This window comes from Scylla paramamosain, chromosome 9 (genome assembly GCF_035594125.1).
Source record: "Scylla paramamosain isolate STU-SP2022 chromosome 9, ASM3559412v1, whole genome shotgun sequence".
Lineage (NCBI taxonomy): Eukaryota > Metazoa > Arthropoda > Malacostraca > Decapoda > Portunidae > Scylla > Scylla paramamosain.
Genome location: NC_087159.1, coordinates 10700001 through 10712269, shown reverse-complemented (window position 1 = coordinate 10712269; position 12269 = coordinate 10700001). Strand labels below are relative to the sequence as shown.

At 41.3% G+C, this 12269-nt stretch overlaps 2 long non-coding RNA genes across 4 annotated transcripts in view; one reads left to right on the top strand and one right to left on the bottom strand.

Moving 5' to 3' along the window:
- The first annotated feature begins 835 nt into the window (after positions 1–835).
- Positions 836–11543, top strand: LOC135103565 (uncharacterized). Of its 2 annotated transcripts, none has more exons than XR_010270112.1 (4): positions 836–868; positions 1000–1049; positions 2317–2454; positions 10442–11543. It is a non-coding gene; the product is annotated as an uncharacterized LOC135103565 (long non-coding RNA). The 2 variants fall into 2 exon arrangements; XR_010270113.1 differs by lacking the exon at positions 10442–11543 and adding an exon at positions 4109–4250.
- LOC135103564 (uncharacterized) overlaps positions 4054–12269 on the bottom strand; it is an 8406-nt gene continuing 190 nt past the window's right edge. The window contains exons 1-5 of one of the 2 annotated variants that reach the window (XR_010270111.1): positions 11550–12269; positions 10120–10271; positions 9741–9876; positions 9468–9544; positions 4054–5600 (exon numbers count right to left, since the gene is read on the bottom strand). The exon at positions 11550–12269 is cut by the window's right edge and continues 190 nt beyond it. This is a non-coding gene — a long non-coding RNA (uncharacterized LOC135103564). The remainder of the gene's footprint in view (positions 5601–9467; positions 9545–9740; positions 9877–10119; positions 10272–11549) is intronic. The other variant, XR_010270110.1, reaches the window with a different exon arrangement.

Below are 12269 nucleotides of genomic sequence, written 5' to 3'. Positions count from 1 at the left end.
ATATATATATATATATATATATATATATATATATATATATATATATATATATATATATATATATATATATATATATATATATATATATATATATATATATATATATATATATATATATATATAAAGTCGTAAGTGGTTATGGGGAAAATTTTGTCCAGCAGTGAATGGGTAAAGTATGTTAATCCCTTGCTGTTATAGTGAGGCAAGCCACCCTTATGCGCCACTTAAACTGTGTCCAGCCTAAGACTGTGATACCGGGTCATTCTTGTTCACATACATTATTATTGTGTAAGAGGAATGACGACTATATTCCAACCACGTCTGCTTATGAATAAACAGATCATATTAATCATAATTCATACCGTCATCTCGTTACTCACAGCGAACTGCCGAACTAGTCCATCTGTTGTGTGACTGACTTTATATCATCATTGTGAGGGTAAGTTACCAGTTACCTAAAGCTTTTTAGCCACTTAGATATTTGGATTCTTAAATGTTTCTGAGAGATATCTCCTATTGTTATTACATTTGTGTGCATCTATAGAGACTTTTTAGATTTTTATTTTATCAATTAATTATTTTATTTTATCTTATCATTGAGGTACTCGGACTGTTACCGAAGAACGACGAGAACAGTTAAAGGATGGCTACCTTAAACAAAAAACCACCGCATTATTATTAGCATATGTTCTCAACCATAATGTAAGTGAGAGAAGAACTAAAAGAAAACTCAAATGAAATAATCGTTACGCGAATTATTGCTGTTCGAGTCGCTGGTGGTTTGAAGCTCCACTAAGATTCACTTTTCGTGGTCGGTCTATTTTCCGACAGTGGCTACTGAACTGCAGAGGAGAAAGGACGTGCAGCTGTGGGTTCTGGTGTCAATATATATATATATATATATATATATATATATATATATATATATATATATATATATATATATATATATATATATATATATATATATATATATATATATAATGATGGCATTTCTAGAGAGGAAGGAAGGCATCGCGTGTAGGTTGAAATTTCTGGAGATTGAAAGAGTAAGTCAAGTACAACGCAGCTGAGGAGGTAAGAATGATAGTATGTATTATACATTATGTTGAGTGTATGCACTCATTCAGTGTTTGGTGTATTCAGGAACATGTAGGGTTTATTTGGTGTGTGCGTGTATTCGGAAACCTGCGAAGCTTACTGTGTGTGTGTGTGTGTGTGTGTGTGTGTGTGTGTGTGTGTCGTAACGTGAGAGACGCGAAATTTCAATCAAAAGTTTGCACACATGGCAACACCTCGTCAAGCTCGCGTGGCACATTACTCTTCTATGCAGTTTTTTTTTTAATTTTTATTTATGCAGTTCATATCCATGCCCAAATAAGGAGTTAGACATATATTATTTTCCCGTAGTATTTTTTTCTCTAGACGTGTGTGTATATATATATATATATATATATATATATATATATATATATATATATATATATATATATATATATATATATATATATATATATATATATATATATATATATATATATTATTTTTTCCCCGAGGAATCAAGATGGAGAGCTTAGCCGCTGGCTCTTCTAAGCGCACATCGGGCTACTTCAGCGTTTCTTCACGGGATGATTCTTAGCTCGCATCGATTTTAAGCCTTTCACTATTTCAGTTGATCAACGGTTTTTATAATCACCCACTTTTTAGGTACATTTATTAAATCGCGTAGTTTTGTATCTAGAAAAGTTTGTGTGTGTGTGTGTGTGTATACGTATGTATGTGGGTGTGTGCGCGCAGGGATAATTCAAAGAATTACATGATCTAGTATCGCAACAACAGACGCATGGCAATTAAACATTTCGGGTAGTTTTTTTTTTTTTTTCCATCTCTAGATCGGCCAATTATATTTACTCTCGTCTTACAGGAAACGTGGACGTGGTTATGGTGCTGGTTTTGTTTGTGTTTGACGTGTGTGTGTGTGATTATTCGTCCATCCTCTCTCTCTCTCTCTCTCTCTCTCTCTCTCTCTCTCTCTCTCTCTCTCTCTCTCTCTCTCTCTCTCTCTCATGCCCGGCTTTCTGGTCATACCCGGACGAATAAACTTTTGTTTAGAAATATATATATATATATATATATATATATATATATATATATATATATATATATATATATATATATATATATATATATATATATTATTATATTATTTTTTATTTATTTATTTATTTTTTTTTGCATCTATGGTAGGCAACAAAACTGCGGTCACGGCCCATTCATAGTGTGTTACATTGTGGAACTGAAGTAACGCTCTTGCAGGGACAGCTGAGTAGTGCTTGCCTGGCGTTGTGGCGCTGCGAGCGGTGTTCGGGTACCCCTGGCTGTCTTCCCTCACCACCTGCATTCCTGCTACTGTAGTCATGAAATGTTCTCCTAGCGGCGCCACATTGTCGAAACGTGAGTTAATGAAACTTTGGATTTTTAATGGTGGATACTTAGTAAAGAATGAGGTACTGTAAATATATAATGAGGTAATGTACAATTTCGTGGTGCTGTAATCATTGTAGTATAACATCGTTTCTTTAATCAGTATATCAATATCACACAAGTAATTGTTGTGATGATTGTGTTGTGTGTGTGAATGGAAACTGGTCAGAAGACGAGAGGAACCTGCTGATCGATGAGGTGGGGATTGATCGGAACACAAAGTAGAGAGAGTTAGAGGGGAATGGATGGAAAGTGGTGGTGATCGAATAGAGTAGGAAAAACATTGAGTAGGTAGCATATGTAATTTGATGATTGCAACCTTGCTTCCGTGTATTTATGCTAAGACAAGTCAGGAGCGGTAGTTATTTTTTTCTTAGCACTGGTAAATTAGGTTGGTTGTATTTGGAGTGATAGTCTCTCTCTCTCTCTCTCTCTCTCTCTCTCTCTCTCTCTCTCTCTCTCTCTCTCAAAATTAAATTCCTCTATCTATCAGTTCCACGCAACCTTCAGACAACTATACCCTCTTCTTCAAGGACACTTAACTGGCCCCCTCTTCGACACTGAATATCTTCGGTCTGTCCTTTTCATAAGGTGCGTCCACATGGTCGAACAGTGTCCGTCGGACAAACACTGCTACCAGATCATAAGGCGAAGCAGGATGACGTCATAAGCGTTTAAACGAGTAAGTTGATATGGCAACAAACAATGGTACCTGATAAAGTTGTAAACCACAGTTTCTGCTGTTTACCAGACAAAGACCGCAATGTTGCATCTCTTGCTATCTTCTACCGCTATTTTCATGCTAACTGGTCTTCTGATCTTGCTAACTGCATGCCTCCCCTCATCCCGCGCCTCGTTGCACAAGACTTCTCTCGTCTAATTTTTTTTTCCACCTCTATAATGCAAGAGTTTATCAACCAGTATTGTCATTCATCTCTTTCTCTGGTAAACTCTGGAACTCCCTGCCAGATTCTGTATTTCCTCCACCTTCCTATGAGTTGAATTCCTACAAGAAGGAAATTGCAAGACACTTGTATATTCCTTGGCTGTGTGCAAAGTAAATTTCAGTCGTGTTGAGAAAATCGAAGTAATTGCAATCTCATGTGATATACTGTGTAAGAATTATTTTTCATACATGGTGGGCTGTCATAAAAAAAGGGGGGACAGGTAATGGAGGTGGCTAGGCACATGCGCCTGGCACATTGAGCACCTGTACGTGCAGCAAGCTGTAATGTACCCACCCTGCATTTACAGATTGCGTTGCGCGGGGCACGTCACACATTTTCGGCTTGTATAAATATCTGCCTCCTCTTCCAACTTTATTGAAGTATAGTGTTCTTTCTGTTTTATCCCTCCTAGATTAATTACCCCTCCTAAATTTAGACTAGAAGCCTGCCTTGTATGGCCTTGTGTATGTGTATATGGGAGCTCATTGTTTTGCTGCACTTATTTTACATGTAAAGTGCATTCATAAACTTTTTCCTGGTCATTTTTTTTAGTATAGAGAACCAGTACCAGCAGTAGTATTAGTTAGTGCAAGGGGATTATCAAAACCAATACCAGTAGTAGTGTAAGGGGATCATTAAGAGTAAGTAACAAAATTAAATAAGTACATTTGTTGCAGAAAATACTGTTGGGAACACACTTTTGGCAACTGTCCCATTGCCAGGTCTAACAGCAGCTGCAGCTCCTGGCCATTAATGAGTGTGGCTTTCTGATCGATGGATCTGTATGGCAGCCACAGGTCCCAGTCCTGCTGATCCCACTGGCGTGATTAAAGCGCTTCACCATCCTGTCACTCTCAGGACGCAGGGATGGTAAGGGTTTCGTGAACAATAAACTTGCAACACTGCCAGAAGACCTGTGACTTTCAACTCGTGGCCCTGGTCTGAGTGGAGCTTGTTGCCTGGGGCTCCGAACCTGGTGAAGAATTCTACCAGCCATGGTCTCGCACCTTCGTGGTGGTCACTTTCCATGGCAACGCATGTACAGGGCAGCAGACCAGTGAATCCACTGCCTCCATTGGTGAACAAGCCTGGTAGAACAGCACAGACATGTTTCTCACCATGTTTCTCACCACTCCTCCACATCACGCCCCAGGCCAAGGCCAATCCAGTATACTCACTGATAGAGACGGCACAGCGTCGTCTTCCTGGCCAGGCGTTAGCTGGCAACACCTGCGTGCGACTTTTCAAGGAGCTCGGTGTGGTGTGTGTGAGGGACCAACAGCAGCCACACATGGTGGGAAAGATCCTCCCAGCTTCGTTGCAGCATGCTGTCGTGCAGCCTCAGCACTGCCCACTGTTCCACCAGGCACTTCATCTGGGGCCAGATCCTCCTTTCCCAGCTTTTCATCTGCCTCCATTCTGTTATGACGGGCGAGGTCCAGGCCAGCCAGCTTGTGAATCCCACCACCACCTGCTGGCCTCGCTGGCAATCCCCATCAGGGCAAGATGATGACAGTTCTCTGCCTGGAGGCCAGTTCAGATTATTCGCATTGTTGTATGCACTCCCCTGCCAATGCACAATGTGGTAATTGAACTATTACTCCAGTCAGCCCGCCTTTCCAGCTATTGTCCTTCAGGGTCTTCTGCTAGTGGAAAGCAGCGTGGTCAGTCTTAAAAATTAACTTGGACTTGTAGATGTATGGGTGAAGTGGACCAAGAAGCTCTTAACTACTGTCAGAAGTTCTTTCTGGTTATATGTATTGGTGAACTTCACCTGCACAAGCAAAGCACCTATACCCTCAGTGCTGGCATCTGTGTTGGTGTCAAGCAGGTAAAGAAGGTTGGGAAAGTGCAGTACAGGAGCGCCATTCAGAGCCATCTTGAAGCTATCAAAGACTCCATGACACGCTTGATCCCACACGAAACGAGCATTCCTGCTGGTGAGCTGGTGAAGTGGCATAGTGAGAGTAAGGAATCCTTCCATCAACCTCCTAGATACAGAAGCTCTATCTATCAAAGACCCCCTGCTGGCATGCTGCTTCATCCCACACAAAGCGAACATTTCTCCTGGTGAGAGTAGAGAAATCCTTCCACGATTCTTCTATTGTAGATACGGAAAGGCTAAGGAAACGTGTGTCCATCCCCGATTACTCCTGGGCCAGGCAACGCCTGCGAGGAAAAATAATGGTCTGTTACTTTTTTTCTATCACGCCACTAGTTCCTACATGTGGCATGCCATATTTTCTCCAGAAACACTTTCACAGCCTCGATCATCCTTTCACTCGTCTCTCCACACAGTTCCAGCAAGCACCATCCATTCATTCCCTTTCTTTCCACTCTGACATGCTCCAGTTCTCTCAGTACTACGTGTATCATCTCATCCCTGTCTCTGGCATACTTCACATGGTCCACCATCTCATCCTCTCCCATGTCACATATCTGCCACACTTTGCTGCATCTGTAACTCTTTGCATTCACGTACGTACACTGTGCCCTTCGCTCAGGAGAGATCTCGTACATTGGGTATCTCTGTGTACCACTCCAAAGTGCTACTCTTTTGTTCCTTGTTATTTTTTTCCATTCATTCATCCATTCACTCAGTGTTGTGCGCACTTCATCCACACCTGCCACTCCTAACATTCCACAAAAACACCCTTCTCACTAGTTTTACATCATCCATTTCCTTCAATCTAGCTTTGTACATTTTTCTAAAAGTACTCCAACCCATATTTCCTTTCAAAGCCTCTATCGGTGGATTTAGTGCCATTCTTGCTACTTTACTGTCCTAACTTTTCTAATTCGTTCTCTTTCCACGGAATCGCATCCATACCAAACAATGCTCGGAACAGCCACGCTCTTCTAAACTTCTTGCAGCCCATTAAATTTATTGCTCTCATCCTTGTTGCGCTTCCTAGTCAGCCCACTCATTCTTTCATTCTTCTCTTTTACACAACCATTCGAACTCATCCACATCCCCAAATACTTGTATTCATCCGTCACCTTACACTACTAGTCCCTCCCAGTCTCCACACTGAATTTCTCTCATCCTCTGATCTGTTCACAATCATCATTATCTTGCTTTTCTCACTGCCAGATCTCACTCGAAAGTCTTTTCCATACCCATCCACAACATCTAACAAACTTAACTCATCCGGCGATTCACTCATGACCACTACTACATCTGCATAAAAGAGCACACCTTTTCATTCCCCACACTTACTCTTCCTGCATTTCATTCATCTCATTCTTGCTGCCAATTCCTAATGTGTACAAGCTAAAAAGGATTGGTGACAAACATCCTTGCCTAACTCCTCTTTCATTCTTCACCCAGTCTAGGATTTCTCTATTCACTTTAACATATGCTTCCTCTTTGTCTGGTACAATTTACTACCATCCCTTCCTCTTTCATTCACCACAAACATGTATCCTCTGCTCTCCTATCTACACGAAACTCATCCTGTTCTTCACCTGACATTCCAGCTCTCTCATTTTATTTACGCAATCTTTCATTGAACACAGCACAGAAAACTTTACAGTAGGTATTCACACTAATGCAATCGGCCCGTTTCTTAACTCATTGTATCTACAGTAGGTATTCACACTAATGCAATCGGCCCGTTTCTTAACTCATTGTATCCTCCCTTATGCAAGTATCCTCCCTTGTGCAACAGTCACTCTGCATTCATTCCACATTCTCGGCACTCAATCCTCCTCCCATCCTATCAATCAGATCTTCCCCTCCATTTTTATACGTCTCATAGGTTATCTCATCTGGTCCTGTTGTCTTCCCATTTTTCTGTCTTTTCACACATTTTTCCACCTCCTCCCTGCTGATTCTTTCATTCAACTCATTTGCATCTTTCCTCTCCAGTATCACACACCCTTCTCACTCCAAATACCTTGTCTACGCCTCCAATCTCTTCCCAAAATTCTTTTACTGCCCTTCATATACACCTTCAGGCGCTCCACATTCTTTCTTGTTACACCTCAGGAATCTGTACCATACCCGGCCACCTTCGACACCTTTCTCTCTTAAGGACTGAATCACACCTTTCACTCTCTCTTAAGGACTGAATCACACCTTTCACTCTCTCTTAAGGACTGAATCACACCTTTCACCTTATCTTTCGTTTCGTCACTCGCTGCTGACACTCATACGCAGTCCGTGCATTGAGATAGATAATCATGCCTTTTCTCAATTGCCTGCACACTAGACTCTTTCCTTCCTAGCATCCCTAATCTTATCACTCCACCACAGCTTACATCTACGCTTCCTGGTATTCTTTCTTTCCTACATACTCTATCTGGTTAGCTGCTGCATTTCTCGCATTCTGTACAAATCTCATTCAAGTTTTCATCCTCCCAGTTCCTCTCTCAAGTCATCCTGGACATTCTCCCACCCTTCATCCCTGTCTCCACTTTCTCCTTATCAACCTTGGCGTTTTTTTTTTTCCCCCCTTTCAATTTACATTCTATCACTAGCGCGTTATGGTCCGAGACCACGTCAGTCATTCCATCCTCATCTATCTTATGCATTTTCCCATTCGTTAGCATGTATTCAGTTGCAGACTCTTGGTTCCTACCATACCAAGCCACTCATCCTTCTGCCAGGGTCTCTCTTTCAGGTTTTCTAGGTCAATCTCATTCACAAACTCAAGCATCTCACCATTCCTATTCATTTGCTAACCTAAAATACCTGCATGTGCATTCATGTCTCCCAAACACTAGCATAATCTCTTGCAATCTTTTTCAATATACTGTACTTTCTGCTGTTCTCCCTAACTGCTCTCTCACTTTCTACGGTCATGTACATACTCTACAACTACCCTCTAAGGTCTACCGCAGCTAACACGTCCTCACTCTCTGCACTGTCCCTCATCAGGCTCTTCTACTTTCTTTGGAGTAAAGCTACGTTTCATCCTAACTTCTATTTTGTGCGTTCCTTTCCTACCATTACATACTCATTCCTTCCATTCGCACCACATCCCTCAGGTGTCACAAAAAACTAGTTTTTTAAGTCCAGACTCCACTCATCCACCTCCCTCACTGTCTCTTCTGCTCCAGTCCTCTCCAGGTTATATTACCGATGCCCTGAATCACAAGTAGGCCACTCTCAAACTTCTGGGTCTTCTCAGTCATTGTCTTCTTTTCTTATGGATCCTGGCTCCCCTCAGGCACTCCAGTGTGCTCCCATTCATCTTGGTCTTGAGAGGTGGGAACCTACATTCCTCACCATGTTGTCTCCAACATTGGGGACTTCCTCTGGATCCATTCTCTTCACTGTTGGTCTTGCCGGGGGTGCACAAGCTGTCTCTCCTTATTCTTGGTGTCCTCTGTCTGTGTCCATTATTGCTGATCACTACCGCCGTTGCCTGTACATCCTTGGCCACCATGTCCTCCCTCCTTCATGGTCTTCAGCCTTTCTCTCGCCATCTCCAGACATTCATCACATATGAACATAAAATAATGTTTTTTGTGACTCAAAGAGTATCTTGGTACCTTGAGCCTCACACAGGCTGTATTGAACCACAGCTCGCACACTTCACTTTCCACGCCCCATACATCTCGGGCGCGTTCCAAAGACGTTTACTTAAGCTAACCGAGCAAATTTTGGGGGTGATTACGTCACTGATAGCTAACGGAGGTACTGTTGATAAACAATCTCTACACAGGACTCTGTGGCCTCTCCTCCTTTCTCTTTCCTCTTTCCTCTTTAAAACTTAATTCATAGAATAATAATGTCCACAACGTCTAGCACAGGCTCGTCAGCGAGCTCTTAATGTTGTTAAGAGCAGCAATATGGGCAGCCATTTTAAGTCCAACTGATCGACTGTCCTAAATGAATGGGGGGAGCGGGGGTAGGGAAAAGTCTCCCGGGAGGGGGGGCGGGTTTAAAATGGATAATGTACGTTTTCAGATAATAAAGATTTGCTCTTCAATATTCTACCTTATTATTATTACTTACTACCTGTGTAGCTGATAAAGTATATTCACCAGTGTAGCTGATAAAATATATTCACCAGGAAGGTGTATCACCTGACATCAGCAGATCACCTGGGGCTTGCTTATATCTTGTCATTCAATTTCGTCTCTGTCCTGGTTGTTGTAATAATCTGAAGGGAAAAAAAAAAAAAAAATGAAGCAAAACTAAAAGACTTCTATAAACATTTTCTAAAATTGTAATATATATATATATACAAAAGCTTTGAAAATTAGAACGCTAGATAACCAAGAAATTGTTTTAAACAGGGACAAATCTGACGTATAAAACTATAGAAAATAAGGCAGAAAACTCAGAAAAATATATACTACGCAGCTGCAGATCGTGTCGTGCCCCAGCGGCTGTGCTGAAACGTAGTGATGTGAGACTTCTTGTGCCTTTTAGAGTTGCTTCCACCTGCACCGTGGCGCCTAGTAATGGTGTGCCGAGTTGCTGCCTGCCCGGCTGGTCGGCGGTGTAGGTGGTGTGGTGGATATGCAACAATATATTGTTAAGTAAAACTTTCCTTTGCGCACTCAAGTGTAAATTACGTGCGTGTGTGCAGCAGCAATTGGAGACTGGAGTGGTGGCAGAGTGTAGTGCAGTACACTCCTTGCCAGCACTCCAGTCCCCAGTTGCTGGTGTACACACACACACACACACACCCAGGTTTTAAACATGACCTGCAAATTACACAAGATAAGAGACCTCAGAAAAATTAAATAAATAGATGCCACTCTCACTATCGATGACTGTCTGTCTTCCACTGCTTTGCGCTTGAAGCCTTGAAGTTGGTCTCCCTTTCCCTCTACCCCTCCATTGCGCCCCGGCGGAACGCTTCGTCAGAAAGGTTTGAGCTGCTTCAAACAAAAAAAATTAAAACGTATCATTAATACTTCCCCTGCTAAGAATAATGGGATAATTTCATTCAGTTGCGTATGCACTATGATATATTACCTCATTTCCGCATTGAAAGGAACAATAATAAATAATAATAATAATATTTCCATTATTTTTTTCTTCCCTCTAGGACCAGTGGTTTCCAAACTGGAAGGCGCTCCCTACAGGGACGTAGGGAAAATGAAAGGAGACCGTTAAGTAATCTGCCCAAAAATCATTGTTTAAAAAATACACATGGCAATTACTCCAAGAAATAAATATTTATTGAAATGTTTCATAGTTGTACTATTTGTTTCGATTTAATCCAAGCAAAGCACATTGTTTTTCCGAACAGTGCATACGATACAAACTGTGAAAATGTATAATCTTGTATAAAAACACAATAGGGAAGGGAAGGAGGGGCACACTGCTCCTCTATAAGCAACAAGAAAAGAGGCGTCACGCAAGACAGTTTGAGAACCACTGGTTCAGGACGAACAGTGTTAAAGCCAAAAGACACTTTAGTCGTTGGGTGTTTCAGTCAAAATCTAAAAATGTAATTCTAAGAAAAAAAAAAAAACTATTTAAGAATATAATACGGGTGGTCGTGGTTTGAGATGGCTTTGTTTCTTTAGTCTCATTGCAAACCATCACTGAGCAGTTATTGCTCCTAATATAGCCAGGGCATAAAACCCTGTTATCTATGCCGTAATCTACCATTCCTCCATATGGCTTGCTTTCAGACAGTGTGTTAGTTATACGTACAGTACTTGTATACCAGCCACGACAGCGACGCTGACGATTACCTTTGCTCGACTTAGCGCCGCTCACAGCCCCACAGGAATTCTTTTGACCTCTCTCTCTACGTATGGACTGGCATCTCTGGGCCTTTATTTTTTTCTCTCTTTCTTTTGTCACCCCTCTCACATAACGAAAAAGAAAAAAAAGCCAGCCCGTAAACTTTCTTCTAAAAAAAAAAAAGAAAAAAAAAAAAAGGTGTGCTTGGCTGTGACGTCTCCTTGGAATAAGTGTTTTATAATTCATCAGAATAAAAGAGCGAGACTGCCGGAGGCCAAGGCGGGACAAGTAAGGAGAAGGGTGGAAAAGGGAGCTGGAGAAAATGGAGGAGAGGACTAACGAATACAGTGTGTGTGGAAAATCCAAGACATTCTGGGAATAAACCCTCTGAGAAATCCCTTACCTTCGAAATGTCTCAACATTTAAATTTGGAGTTTTGATAAAAGTAATTCACAACTTACTAGATTACCGGTAGGTGTTGATTCTGGTTGTGTGATGCACTTTATTTAACTGTAAAGCAGGGAAATAAGTTGGATCAGGCACTATTGCCCCCATATAATATGGAACCACTGTGCACAACTTGAATAGTGTTGACGCAAACCAAATGATAATTTGTTGAGGCAGACCAAATAATAGTTTATCTTAAAGTTTGGTATTGTCCTTCTTCGTAACGACAGGTACATGTAACTCATATGTGCCGATCCGTCTCCTATCCCACCCGTTTGGCCAAACTCGGTACAGGTACAGGGAGTACTTAACTTGAGATATGGGGTGTCCGTGGTGCGTAAATAGGCACTATGATGGATAGACTTAATCCCCCAAGTTCTGGTACAGAAGTGTTGTCGATACGAGGGTTGGTTAGTATCTGCCCCCACGCTTACAGTCGCTGGCCTCACGCGACTTGCGTTCGAACCAGTGTTAAGAGATTCTAAACAATTGAGTTTCTTTGTAATAGAGGGATAATGTAATTACTTATCGAGTTTTTCTTGTTAAATGATGTTATTAATATTTAGAAAAAAAAAAAAAATACTACCGTCCTCCCAAATATATGATATTTTCCGACGTAATTTGTGCCGGTATTGCCCGTATTGTATCCTCTCCTATAAGCAGGAGTAGCATTATTTATTTATTTATTTATTGTACATATGGTGCTGCAGTGTGTGTGTGTGTGTGTGTTGCTA